Here is a 15,697-nt window from a genome sequence, read left to right as displayed (position 1 = left end):
TTTTTATGGCACCGGAACGATAGACCTCCTCGATAACATAAGGACCTTCCCATTTAGAGAGAAGTTTTCCTGCAAAAAATCTTAAATGAGAGTTGTATAATAATACGTAATCACCTACATTAAACTCACGCTTTTGTATTCTTTTGTCATGCCATCTTTTAACTTTTTCTTTAAACAACTTGGCATTCTCATAGGCTTGGGTTCTCCATTCATCAAGTGAGCTAATGTCAAATAACCTCTTCTCACCGACAAGTTTGAAATCATAGTTGAGTTCTTTAATAGCCCAATATGCCTTATGTTTTAGTTCGAGAGGTAAGTGACATGCTTTTCCATAAACCATTTTATACGGAGACATACCCATATGATTTTATATGCTGTTCTATAGGCCCATAATGCATCATCAAGTTTCTTGGACCAATTCTTTCTAGATCTATTAACAGTCTTTTGCAAAATTAATTTGAGCTCTCTATTACTCAATTCTACTTGACCACTAGACTGTGGGTGATAAGGAGATGCAATTCTATGATTAAGATCATACTTAGCAAGCATTTTATGGAAAGCACCATGAATGAAATGTGAACCACCATCAGTCATTAAATATCTAGGGACTCCAAACCTCGGAAAAATAACTTCTTAAAGCATCTTAATAGAGGTGTTGTGATCAGCACTACTAGTTGGAATAGCTTCTACCCACTTAGTAACGTAATCAACAACAACTAAAATATGTGTATATCCATTAGAGGCAGGAAACAGTCCCATATAATCAAAGCCCCAAACATCAAATGGTTCAATAACAAGTGAATAATACATAGGCATTTCCTGACGTCTACTAATATTACCAATTCTTTGACATTCATCACAAGATAAGACAAACTTACGGGAATCCTTGAAGAGAGTAGGTCAATAAAACCCTGATTGCAATACCTTATGTACAGTTCTATCTCCAGCGTGTTGTCCTCCATAAGCCTCAGAGTGACACTTGCGTAGGATCTGTTCCTGTTCATGCTCAGGTACACAACGCCTAATAACACCATCTACTCCTTCTTTATAAAGATGTGGGTCATCCCAAAAGTAATGTCTCAAATCATAGACAAACCTTTTCTTTTGCTGGTATGTGAAACTAGGTCGTATAAATTTAGCAACAATGTAATTAGCATAATCAGCATACCATGGAGTAGTACGAGAAGCATTTATGACATTTAATTGTTCATCAGGAAAGCTATCATCAATAGGTAGTGGGTCATCAAGAACATTTTCTAACCTAGACAAGTTGTCTGCAACGGGGTTCTCAGCTCCCTTTCTATCAATAATATGCAAATCAAATTCTTGTAGCAAGAGAACCTATCTAATAAGTCTAGGTTTAGCATCTTTCTTTTCCATAAGATATTTAATAGCAGCATGATCCGTGTGAATAGTTACTTTAGAATCAACAATATAAGGTCTAAACTTATGACAAGCAAATACAACTGCTAAGAATTCTTTTTCAGTAGTGGCATAATTTCTCTGAGCACTGTCTAGAGTTTTACTAGCATATTGAATAACATTTAATTTCTTATCAACTCTTTGTCCTAGAATAGCACCTACATCATAATCACTAGCATCACACATAATTTCAAAGGGTAAGTTCCAATCAGGTGGCTGAACAATAGGTGCAGAAATCAATGTTTTCTTAATTATTTCAAATGCTTCTACACAATCATCATCAAAGACAAATGGTATATCTTTTTGTAATAGATTAGTGATAGGCCGAGAAATTTTTGAGAAGTCCTTAATGAACCTCCTATAAAACCCGGCATGACCAAGGAAACTTCTTATACCTTTGATGTCCTTGGGACATGGCATCTTTTCAATAGCACCAACTTTAGCTTTATCAACTTCAATACCTCTTTTAGAAATTTTATGCCCCAAGACAATGCCTTCATTAACCATAAAGTGGCACTTTTCCCAATTCAAGACAAGATTAGTTTCTTCACATCTCTGCAAAACTCGATCAAGGTTGCTCAAGCAATCATCAAAAGAGGATCTATAAACGGAGAAATCATCCATGAAAACCTCACAAATCTTTTCACAAAAGTCAGAGAATATAGCTATCGGTTCAATATCCGGCGTATCTCGTAGTAGGGGTCCTAAGCTAGGCGTCTTGGAGCGATGGTAACATGGACACGGGGTTTTACCCAGCTTCGGGCTCTCTTGATGAGATAATACCCTACATGCTGCTTTTGATTGTATTCATATGGGTGTAGTACAAAGTACATGTATCTACCACGAGATTGTAGTAATGAATATAAGATTGTCTATTGACTAGCCTGGCCTCGGTTTATATATGCACCGTAGGCCTAGGGTTTAGAGGAGTCCTTATCTTGGGCGCCAAGTCTTGTAGAATCCTCCTTGTATGCGGCATGGGCTGTCCGAACTGGCCCATGAGTATACGGCCATGGGGGTCCTCGGCCCAATCTAACTGATCGGGAGACGACGTGGTGAGTACCCCCTAGTCCAGGACACCGTCAGTAGCCCCCTGAACTAGTCTTCAAGTTGGAGACGCTCCTCGATTCTTCCGAACTGTTCTTCATCTTCGGTCGTCGGTCCTGAAAACTGGTTCAACAAATCTTCTTATCTTCGATCTTGAGGATCGCCGAAGTAAATCCGAAGGGTTTATATGTCGGGTATCCGAGGAGCCCCTTGAAGCTATCGACTTTTATCAATGCCTTGTTATTTTTACGCCCACCTCGGGTTCGAAGTTGTTCCCGGGCGGCAGTGTCCTCTTGCATCCGAGCTCCAATGCCGAACTACATTCGAGGTATCTTTTGTAGCCGAGCACCAATGCCGGACCGCTTCCGAGCTCCAACGCCGGAATGTATCCGAGCTCCAACGCCGGACTGCATCCGAGCTCCAGCGCCAGACTGTATCCGAGCTCCAACGCCGGACTATGTCCAAGCTCCAACATCGGACTATGTCCGAGGTGTCATAGACTACCTTGGTTCAAAAAAGTGTTAGCCAAGCTTAATGCCGGAAATGCCCTCTAAGGATCCAGCCACTTGCATCCGAGCTATATGCCGAACTGCTTCTGAGGTGGCTTAGCACCTCGGTCATAGGCTGATTGTTTGTGGATTTTATTTCCGATGCGTATAAATTTATTTGCTGACGAGATGTATTGCCAGTAGCTCTCAAGGTGTCTATCGGCCTAAAATCCGAGATGCACCTGAAGGAAAACATAAAACCGCTGATCCTAGTAGCCCCTGAGACCCAGGTAGTGAAATCGGCCCGAGGATCAACTCCTAGCTCGGCAGCATACATAGGAATAGAAACGCAGTGTAATACATTAGAGGTAATAGTGATCGGCGGACGGGCCCCTGAGAGAGGGTCGTGAGAAGTCGCCGTGATATATCAGCTTGATGCCAGATAAGTCCCTTATGGTACTTATTGTTGTCCGAAGACGCGCTTGTCCATAGTTCGGTTATGCCGAACACTAAGCACTTTGAATTTTCTGCATTGAATAGGCAATGCAGTAGCCCCCGAGCCACTGGTCGGGTGGCAACACTAGATCAGGGGATCAATATGCCCCTTTAATATTTGTAAATAATGAGCGCAAAGCCTAGTAGCCCCCGAGCCTTACTGTGGGCACGGGTGGCTGAATTAAGGATCGATATCCGTTTGACAGAAAATTTTGTTGTGTTTAACACAAACTTCTCGGAAAGAGAATAAAGATCTCTTAAAAGAGTTTAGAGCTGGTCGAAATCCGAGCTCGCCAAGGTAGGCCCCAAGGGGTTTAAAAGATGGATTGCCGTAAATGGATTTTACTCGCAATTTTTATGTCTAATGATTCTATGTATCCAAGTACTTTTCATCATTAATGCTCAAATCCGCATTGTACAAAACTTTGTTGACCGACCATCGGCTTCAACCTCCTCGGCCAGTAGCTGGGGAGTGTTTGTCCTACTTTATAAAGCCTTTACAAGGGCAAAGTTTTACGGCAAACAAGGCAATCCGGTCATACGGTTTTATAAACAAAGGTACACGGAGAGATATGTTATATTACGTTTTAACGTAAGAAACATCTTCCAAAGAAAATAGTCCCGCTATCGGTTCCTTTCTTTGGGTTGTCATGCTTATCATGATCATGAAACCTCACCTCCGATCAATGTGGGAGGAAAATATTGAGGATTTAGTTCGGGGAAAGTTCCCGAACTCTATGGTATTAATGAACCAAAATTTTTACTTCCGTCGTTGCCGACCAATGTGATCCTTTAAGATTGCTAGCTTTCGGCTTCACCCAGTCTGAGGTACTAACTCGGATGACCCGGTAGTAACAATCACAGAGGTGCTCCCTTTACCGCCTAGCCGAACAATCGGGAACGTAGGGGTAAGCACAGGAGCCAGGCAACCCAGCTTGGCCAAAATCTTAAGTCAAATTGATGCATATGTATGGCTTTATAACAATGATTACGAAGGCAGCCTTTGTATATTAAATACAAACACAGATGATATGTTTATTTTGACTCTGTTGCGACCGTTTATCAGTTAAAGTGGCCCATCGTCAGCTTCCGCCCCATTGTAGATGCTACGCAGGGTGTTTTCGCAATAACAAAACAACCCTAGCCGACGTCTCGGTGCCCGAAGGCGGTTGTGTTAGCGGAAACGAGGCAATCAGATATGCGGGCTTTATAACTTTCACTTAGTCATAGGAGCTTTAAACTGGGGAAGCTAGCTACGAGACCCCGGTTAGTGTTTAGCGACAGCCGAGGTCAAGCCGTAAACACTTTGGCCAATGTTATGAATGGCCCGTCATTTAACATAGTCATCGAATCGCTGACCAGTTTATGCTTATTGTGACAGTCAGTTTTTGGCTTTCTCCACTGAGGTGCTTAACCATGCGAGCTGGAAGCACAATCGCAATGGTTCTCCCTTTGCACACCTACCCGAACAAAGCGGAACATAGGAGACAAGCATAGGAGCCGGGCAACCCAACTATTGACCGAAGACACAATTCGAAACCGATGCATATATAGCAATATCCGAGAATGTTTTTGCCGAATCTCTAAAGGTGTCCGGCGTTGCACTGCGAGACTTATGCGGGAAACACACAAATAGTTTAAAAGTGCCATAGGCCTGGAAAACCCAACAATTTAGTAAAAACTTGACGTCCGAATTAGATCAAGAGTTCGGTGCCAATCCGAAAATTGGTCAAAAAAGGGGTGCTTCTGTCGTGCATTAATATGACACATCCGATCTCAAGACCTCAAGTGGGTCAGCCCACGGCTGTAACCTCCTATCCCGAAGGCGGAGTACTGCTTGTTAGGCTAGTTTAGTGAACTAAACTCGAACGGTTTTGAGAGAGAGACTAGGCTCCCCGGCTATTGACCACACACTTGCGTCAAAAAAAGGAGTGATAGAAAAAGATTTGCAATGACCAAGAAGAAAACATTTATTATAAAACGACTCGTACTAATTTAAGAGCCCCCGGGTGACTTGGGCAAAAGAATTTTATGTATAATGATTGTATGTACGGAAGTACTTATATCATATATGTGTTCACCCGGACTTTAAACACGTCTTAACCGACCGTCGGCTTCTCCCTCTTCGGTCAAGGACCGAAAAGTGTTATGTACTCCACCTGTCGAGAATATCAACGGTGTTTCCGATAACCAGGCAATCAGGCCATAAGGCTGTAATGGACAAAGCGCGCTCAGGGAACTTATGCTATATTACTGACGAAGTGTAAGAAGCATCTTCGAAGAAAATAGTACCTCCACCGATACCTTTCTTCGGTTGCTCATTGTTACTATGAGACTTGTGCAATAGATTTTTTGTACTCATGAGTTCCGTTGTGTGCCGACCATAATTGAAAACAATAAGAGCGCTAGCTTTCGGCTTCACCCAGTCTGAGGTCCGAGCTCGGATGACCCGATCGTGACAATCGCAGAGGTGCTCCCTTTACTCCCTAGCCGAACAATCGGGAACGTAGGGGTAAACACAGGAGCAAGGCAACCCAGCTTGCGGAACACTTAAGTCAACATGGTGCATATTGTGGCGTAATACACGAACAAGGAACGAAGCCATACAAGTATAATCATATGCAAAAGGAAAGGCTTCATAAAGGAAGCCCCCAAGCAAATGGGGTATTTGAATTTGTGTGTCACAAACAAAGTTTTGACAAGGAAGTTTTCACAAACAACTTTTTGCCAAAAAAAGTATAATGCTTGGTCGAACCGAACAAAATTTAAAATTGAAAATTCTGAGCATAAAAGCGACTTAGCTGGTTAATGTGCTCGGTGTTGATGCACGCCCCGAGCATACGGTGGGACAAGGTCCCAGCCCCCAAGCCGGTCCCGAGGTGGCGGAGCGAAGAGCTCGGCATTCCGAAGTGGCGACATAGCACGACCAATGCAGGCTCACAGTGTGACGCAAAAGTCCCCGGCGTGGGTTAATGAAGTGATGACGAAGCCCTCGGTCCAGCCGAGGTGACGTGGTACGTCGGTACGCAGAGGTGACAGCGCTGCCCGATCCGAATCCTTTATCTGTGCACAGAAAATAGTGCAAGCCGGAGATAATAGGAATAATAATAAATAGATAAAATGTTGCATAATTAATAATTTATGCAAAGTGAGTAATGAAAGACATATGGCCTGTGTGCCGAACACTCGATGAGGTAGAGCTCTCTCAACGATGCCGAAGTCCCCGAGGCAACCGAACACGTCGGTATGGCAACACGACCAACAAGGTGATCACGCGAGCCGATTTACGGCAATTGGGACGACGGCGTCGGCTTGCCGAAGAGACCACGTGATGTAGTCAAAGTCTATTACCGATCCACCATGTGACCGTTGTTAATGCGGCCACCATTTGATAGACCTGCGTATAGATGATGGAACAAACCAGAGTAATAATTCCTTGGGAAAAATAAACCCAAACAAGCAAAAATTACTAGGATAAATTGCACCTGGTTTATTTGTTGTAGCAATCCGAAGAAAGGTGACTCCCAAAATTGGGATTCGATCCGCACACCCATTACCTGATGGGCGATAAAGCAACGGCATGGCAATGCTGGCAAAGGTTTGCTTGCCGAGACAAAGCCCTTGGTCCAGCTAACGTGACGAAGCTGGTCGGCTGGTGACGCCGAAGTCACCGGAGTATGTTGATGAAGAAATAGCCAAGTCCCCGGTCCAGCCGAGGTGACAGAGCAGGTCGGTGAGGAGATGTTGCAGCTGCCATGTCAGCCGAGGTGTTGAAGCAGGTCGGCGTGATGGACATCGGCTTGAAGAAGCAACAGTGCGGCCATGCTGACGCAGGTCGTGACTTGTGACGCGGTCAATGCTAGCTTGATGAAGTGACCATGCGGCGATGCCGGTGTGCCTGCTCCGTGTAATCCATGTGGCAGCGATGTTGGTGATGATTTATCCTTCGCGATGCCGAACTCTTGTTCGGCTTGCCGAGATGATGATCGAAGAAGTTGAGCTCGGCTCAACAAAGGGGCGACGTGTCTAGCGCAGGTCGACAGCCGTGGAGCCATATTGCCGGACTGGTTTGACACCAGCGTGATGGTGAAGATTACCTCAGAGGAGGCTTAAAATTTTATGGCTACGTGTTTAAAACAACGCACAAGACCCTAGAAAAAAAATTCCTTCAAAAGGGTTGTCCAATATTCCGTTCATGAAGAAACATGAACTCGGGCTGGATTCGTATTCGCGCAGAAAACAGATCCGAAAATTGGTCCACTCATCGGAAGGTTCCCGGAGTTTGACCCGTCGGATCGAGCTGAAATTTGGAGGGGTGGTAGATATGGGAATTCCGCAGCAGTGGAACGGTTGGATCTTCCAAAGGACCTCCGAGCTGGGCTCTGGAGACCACGCCCTAAACTCGTCCAGATTCCCGTCCAGATTTGACAGGGCTCTGGTATATCGTAGATTGCCAGAGATTCCTCCATCGGAACTCGACGAAATTTGGCATGGTTGTTGTACACTTAATTCCGCACAATTCCACCGAAGGAATCTTCAAAGTGATGCTCAAGGAGGTGGTGGCAGCGGATACAAGTTTGCTGTTCGAAAAAAACAGCACGGTCACCCGAGGGCAATGTTGACGTTGAGCCCCCGAGCTCCATGGATGATTCTTCCATGATCATGATAGAGATCGGAGTTGATGTTGACGAAGGCCCTCGTCCGAACATGATGATCGGAGGTAGGGCACAGTCCTTGGTTAAGCCAAGGTGGCCAGTCGAGCCGGCGACAAAAGATGCCGACATCGGCCATAATGCTCGGCTCCGATGCGTAGATCGCGCCGGAGACGATCCCAATTCCCATCGCCCCGTGGCGACCGCCAGCAGGCTCTCAATGAAAGCACCAATGTCGGTTCAATATCCGGCGTATCTCTTAGTAGGGGTCCTAAGCTAGGCGTCTTGGAGCGATGGTAACATGGACACGGGGTTTTACCCAGCTTCGGGCTCTCTTGATGAGATAATACCCTACATGCTGCTTTTGATTGTATTCATATGGGTGTAGTACAAAGTACATGTATCTACCACGAGATTGTAGTAATGAATATGAGATTGTCTATTGACTAGCCTGGCCTCGGTTTATATATGCACCGTAGGCCTAGGGTTTAGAGGAGACCTTGTCTTGGGCGCCAAGTCTTGTAGAATCCTCCTTGTATGCGGCATGGGCTGTCCGAACTGGCCCAAGAGTATACGGCCATGGGGGTCCTCGACCCAATCTAACTAATCGGGAGACGACGTGGTGAGTACCCCCTAGTCCAGGACACCGTCAATAGCCGTCATGCATCTTTGAAAGGTAGCAGGTGCATTACATAAACCAAAAGGCATACATCTATAAGCAAAAGTACCGAAAGGGCAAGTAAAAGTGGTCTTAGCTTGATCATCAGCTGACACAGGTATTTGAGAGAAACCAGAATAACCATCTAGAAAGCAAAAATGTGTATGTTTGGATAATCTTTCTAGCATTTGATCAATAAAAGGTAAGGGGTAATGATCTTTTTTAGTAGCCTTATTTAATTTGCGGAAATCAATTACCATCCTATAACCTGTAATAATTCTTTGCGGAATCAATTCATCTTTATCATTAGGAGCGACAGTAATACCTCCCTTCTTAGGGACACAATGGACAGGACTTACCCACTGACTATCAGCAACGCGATAGATTATACCTGCCTCAAGGAGCTTTAGTATTTCCTTTCTTACCACTTCTTTCATTTTAGGATTCAACCGTCATTGGTGATCAATAACTGGTTTGGCATCTTTCTCCAAATTTATTTTATGTTGACATAGAGTGGGACTAATGCCCTTAAGATCATCCAGAGTATATCCAATAGCAGCACGGTGCTTCTTCAGAGTTTTCAATAATTTTTCTTCCTCCTTCTCTGAAAGGTTAGCACTAATAATAACAAGATATATCTTCTTTTCATCAAGATAAGCATATTTAAGAGTATCAGGCAATGGTTTAAGCTCAAACACGGGATCACCCTTGGGTGGAGGAGGATCCCCTAGGATTTCAACAGGCAAGTTGTGTTTCAGAATAGGTCCCTGTTTAAAGAACACTTCATCTATTTCTCTTCTTTCATTCATAAACATATCATTTTCATGGTCTAGCAAATATTTTTCTAAAGGATCACTAGGAGGTACGACAATAGAAGCAAGACCAATAATTTCATCTTTACTAGGCAATTCCTCTTCACGGTGTTGTCTATGAAATTTAGAAAAGTTAAACTCACGAGACATATCACCCAAACCAATAGTAACAACATCCTTTTCGCAGTCTATCTTAGCATTAACAGTGTTCAAGAAGGGTCTACCAAATATAATGGTACAAAAGCTATCTTGTGGGGAACCAAGAACAAGAAAATCAGTAGGGTATTTAGTTTTCCCACACAAGACTTCAACATCTCTAACAATTCCAATGGGTGATATAGTATCTCTATTGGCAAGCTTAATGGTAACATCAATATCTTCTAACTCAGTAGGTGCAATATCATGCATAATTTCTTTGTATAAGTCAATAGGTATTGCACTAGCACTAGCACCCATATCACACAAGCCATGATAACAATGATCTCCTATTTTAACAGAAATAACAGGCATGCCTATCATAGGTCTATGTTTATCTTTAGCATAAGGTTTACCAATTCTAGTAGTCTCATCACAGAAATAAATAACATGCCCATCAATATTATCAGCCAAGAGATCTTTAACAATAGCAAGGTTCAACTTTAACTTGCTCAGGAGGTGTATAGGTTCTAATATTGCTTTTACGAACCACGGTTGAAGCTTTAGCATGATCCTTTATTCTAACAGGGAAATGTGGTTTCTCAACATAAGAAGTAGGAACAATAGGATCATTATAAGTGATAGTCTTTTCTTCAACTTTAATAGGTGCAACTACTTTTACTTCAATGGGAGGATGATATTTAAATCACTTCTCCTTAGGGAGATCAACATGAGTAGCAAAGGATTCACAGAAAGAAGCTACTATCTCAGAGTCAAGTCCATATTTAGTGCTAAATTTACGGAAAACATCGGTATCCATAAAAGATTTAACACAATCAAACTTAGGTGTTATACCTGGCTCTTTACCTTCATCGAGATCCCAATCTTCAGAATTGCGTTTAATTCTCTCCAATAAATTCCATTTGAATTCAATAGTCTTCATCATAAAAGAACCAGTACAAGAAGTATCGAGCCTGGTGCGATTGTTATCAGAAAGCCGAGCATAAATTTTTTGAATAATCATTTCTCTTGAGAGCTCATGATTGGGGCATGAATATAACATTGACTTAAGCCTCCCCCAAGCTTGAGCGATGCTTTCTCCTTCGCGAGGCCAAAAATTATATATATAATTACGATCACGATGAAGAAGATGCATAGGATAAAACTTCTGATGAAATTTCAATTTCAATCGTTTGTAGTTCCATGATCCCATATCCTCGCATAGCCTATACCATGTCAATGCATCTCCCTTCAAAGATAAAGGGAAGACCTTCTTCTTGATAACATCATCGGGCATACCTGCAGGCTTAAATAATCCACAAACTTCATCCACATATATTAGGTGCTCATCAGGATGTAATGTTCCATCTCCTGCAAAAGGATTAGCTAGCAGTTTTTCTATCATACCCGAAGGAATTTCAAAGTAAACATTTTCACTTTCAGTAGGTTCAGTAGGTTGAGGAGCAACTCTTTGCTCTACTGGTCGGGGTGAAGATACCCCGAACAAGCCCCTCAGAGGATTACTTTCCATAGTAACAAGTGACAGTAAATTTCAGCACACTATATAATTTTTTCCTTACCAAATTCCACCTACCAAAGGCGCTTCACTCCCCGGCAACGGCGCTAGAAAAGAGTCTTGATGACCCACAAGTATAGGGGATCTATTGTAGTCCTTTCGATAAGTAAGAGTGTCAAACCCAACGAGGAGCAGAAGGAAATGATAAGCAGTTTTCAGCAAGGTATTCTCTGCAAGCACTCAAATTATAGGTAACAGATAGTTTTGTGATAAGATAATTTGTAACGAGCAACAAGTAACAAAAGTAAATAAAGTGCAGCAAGATGGCCCAGTCCTTTTTGTAGCAAAGGACAAGCCTGGACAAACTCTTATATTGAGAAAAGCGTTCCCGAGGACACATGGGAATTATCGTCAAGCTAGTTTTCATCACGTTCATATCATTCGCGTTCGGTACTTTGATAATTTGATATGTGGGTGGACCGGTGCTTGGGTGCTGTCCTTACTTGGACAAGCATCCCACTTATGATTAACTCCTATTGCAAGCATCCGCAACTACGAAAGAAGTATTAAGGTAAACCTAACCATATCATGAAACATATGGATCCAAATCAGCCCCTTACGAAGCAACACATAAACTAGGGTTTAAGCTTCTGTCACTCTAGCAACCCATCATCTACTTATTACTTCCCAATGCCTTCCTCTAGGCCCAAACAATGGTGAAGTGTCATGTAGTCGACGTTCACATGACACCACTAGAGGAGAGACAACATACATCTCATCAAAATATCGAACGAATACCAAATTCACATGACTACTAATAGCAAGACTTCTCCCATGTCCTCAGGAACAAACATAACTACTCACAAAGCATATTCATGTTCATAATCAGAGGAGTATTAATATGCATATAGGATCTGAACATATGATCTTTGACCAAATAAACCAACTAGCATCAACTACAAGGAGTAATCAACACTACTAGCAACCTACAAGTACCAATCTCAGACTTAGAGACAAGAATTGGATACAAGAGATGAACTAGGGTTTGAGAGGAGATGGTGCTGGTGAAGATGTTGATGGAGATTGGCCCCCTCCCGATGAGAGGAGCGTTGGTGATGACGATGGCGATGATTTCCCCCTCCCGGAGGGAAGTGTCCCCGGCAGAACAGCTCCGCGAGAGCCCTAGATTGGTTCCGCCTCGTGGCGGCGGAGTCTCGTCCCGAAAGCTTGCTTATGATTTTTCTTCGGACGAAAGACTTCATATAGCAGAAGATGGGCATCGAAGGGCCACCAGGGGGCCCACGAGGCAGGGGGGCGCGCGCAGGAGGGTAGGGCGTGCCCCCCACCCTCATGCCCAGGGTGTGGGTCCCCTCTGGTATTTTCTTCGCTCAGTATTTTTTATTATTTCCAAAAATAACTTCCGTGGAGTTTCAGGACTTTTGGAGTTGTGCAGAATAGGTCTCTAATATTTGCTCCTTTCCAGCCCAGAATTCCAGCTGCCGGTATTCTCCCTCTTTATGTAAACCTTGTAAAATAAGAGAGAATAAGCATAAGTATTGTGACATAATGTGTAATAACAACCCATAACGCAATAAATATCGATATAAAAGCATGATGCAAAATGGACGTATCACCAACGTATCTATAATTTTTGATTGTTCCATGCTATTATATTATCTGTTTTGGATGTTTATGGGCTTTACTAAACACTTTTATATTATTTTTGGGACTAACCTATTAACCGGAGGCCCAGCCCAAATTGCTGTTTGTTGCCTATTTCAGTGTTTCGAAGAGAAGGAATATCAAATGGAGTCCAAACGGAATGAAACCTTCGGGAGAGTTATTTTTGGAACGGAAGCAATCCAGGAGACTTGGAGTAGACGCCAGGGAAGCTTCGAGGTGGCCACGAGGCAGGGAGGCGCGCCTGCCCCCTGGGCGCGCCCCCACCCTCGTGGGCCCCTTGTGGCTCCCCTGACCGACTTCTTTCGCCTATATATGTCCATATACCCTAAAAACATCGGGGAGCAAAATAGATCGGGAATTCCGCCGCCGCAAGCCTCTGTGGCCACCAAAAACCAATCGGGACCCGGTTCCGGCACCCTGCCGGAGGCGGGAGCCCTCACCGGTGGCCATCTTCATCATCCCGACGCTCTCCATGACGAGGAGGAAGTAGTTCACCCTCGGGGCTGAGGGTATGTACCAGTAGCTATGTGTTTGATCTCTCTCTCTCTCTCTCTCTCTCGTTCTTGAGATGGTACGATCTTGATGTACCGCGAGCTTTGCTATTATAGTTGGATCTTATGATGTTTCTCCCCCCTCTACTCTCTTGTAATGGATTGAGTTTTCCCTTTGAAGTTATCTTATCGGATTGAGTCTTTAAGGATTTGAGAACACTTTATGTATGTCTTGCATGTGTTTATCTGTGGTGACAATGGGATATTCACGTGATCCACTTGATGTATGTTTTGGTGATCAACTTGCAGGTTCCGCTCGTGAACTTATGCATAGGGGTTGGCACACGTTTTCGTCTTGATTCTCCGGTAGAAACTTTGGGGCACTCTTTGAAGTTCTGTGTGTTGGTTGAATAGATGATCTGAGATTGTTTGATGCATATCGTATAATCATGCCCACGGATACTTGAGGTGACATTGGAGTATCTAGGTGACATTAGGGTTTTGGTTGATTTGTGTCTTAAGGTGTTATTCTAGTACGAAATCTATGATAGATTGATCCGAAAGAATAACTTTGAGGTGGTTTTGTACCCTACAATAATCTCTTCGCTTGTTCTCCGCTATTAGTGACTTTGGAGTGACTCTTTGTTGCATGTTGAGGGATAGTTATATGATCCAATTATGTTATTATTGTTGAGAGAACTTGCACTAGTGAAAGTACGAACCCTAGGCCTTGTTTCCTAGCATTGCAATACCGTTTACGCTCACTTTTATCGCTTGCTACCTTGCTGTTTTTATATTTTCAGATTACAAAATCCTATATCTACCATCCATATTGCACTTGTATCATCATCTCTTCGCCGAACTAGTGCACCTATACAATTTACCATAGTATTGGGTGTGTTGGGGACACAAGAGACTCTTTGTTATTTGGTTGCAGGGTTGTTTGAGAGAGACCATCTTCATCCTACGCCTCCCACGGATTGATAAACCTTAGGTCATCCACTTGAGGGAAATTTGCTACTGTCCTACAAACCTCTGCACTTGGAGGCCCAACAACGTCTACAAGAAGAAGGTTGTGTAGTAGACATCAGTGGACTTGCTAAAAAGCTCTTATATTGACTCTTTCCGATGTTATGATAAATTGCAATTGCTTCAATTACCGAGATTATAGTTTGTTAGTTCTCAATGAAGTTTTTGATTCGTACTTTAAAATTGTGAATGGATTATTATTTAAGCATAAGAAATCATATGACAATATATATATATATATATATATATGTTGCTGTTATAATAATGATCATGATGCCCTCATGTCAGTATTTTATTTTATCGACACCTCTATCACTAAACATGTGGACATATTTTTCGTTATCGGCTTCCGCTTGAGGACAAGCGAGGTCTAAGCTTGGGGGAGTTGATACGTCCATTTTGCATCATGCTTTTATATCGATATTTATTGCATTATGGGCTGTTATTACACATTATGTCACAATACTTATGGCTATTCTCTCTTATTTTACAAGGTTTACATGAAGAGGGAGAATGCCGGCAGCTGGAATTCTGGGCTGGAAAAGGAGCAAATATTAGAGACCTATTCTGCACAGCTCCAAAAGTCCTGAAACTTCACGGAGGCGGTTTTTGGAATTAATAAAAAATACTGCGAAAGAATCAACCAGAGGGGGGCCACCCACCATCCACGAGGGTGGGGGCGCGCCCTACCACCCTGGGCGCGCCCCCTGCCTCGTGGGCCCCCTAGCAAGCCTCCGGTGCCCATCTTCTGCTATATGAAGTCTTTTTTTTGAAAAGTGCTATATGAAGTCTTTCACCCTGGAAAAAATCAGAAGGATGCTTTCGGGACGAAACACCGCCGCCACGAGGCGGAACTTTGGCGGAACCAATCTAGGGCTCCGGCGGAGCTGTTCTGCCGGGGAAACATCCCTCAGGGAGGGGGAAATCATCACCATCGTCATCACCATCGATCCTGTTAGTGGGAGGGGTTCAATCTCCATCAACATCTTCAGCAGCACCATCTCCTCTCAAACCCTAGTTCATCTCTTGTATCCAATCTTTGTCCCAAAACCTCAGATTGGTACCTGTGGGTTGCTAGTAGTGTTGATTACTCCTTGTAGTTGATGCTAGTTGGTTTATTTGGTGGAAGATCATATGTTCAGATCCTTCATGCATATTAATACCTCTCTGATTATGAACATGAATATGATTTGTCAGTAGTTATGTTTGTTCCTGAGGACATGGGAGAAGTCTTGCTATAAGTAGTCATGTGAATTTGGTATTCGTTCA

Source organism: Triticum aestivum, chromosome 2D (assembly GCF_018294505.1).
Source record: "Triticum aestivum cultivar Chinese Spring chromosome 2D, IWGSC CS RefSeq v2.1, whole genome shotgun sequence".
Taxonomy (NCBI): Eukaryota; Viridiplantae; Streptophyta; class Magnoliopsida; order Poales; family Poaceae; genus Triticum; species Triticum aestivum.
This window is presented reverse-complemented; position numbering follows the sequence as displayed.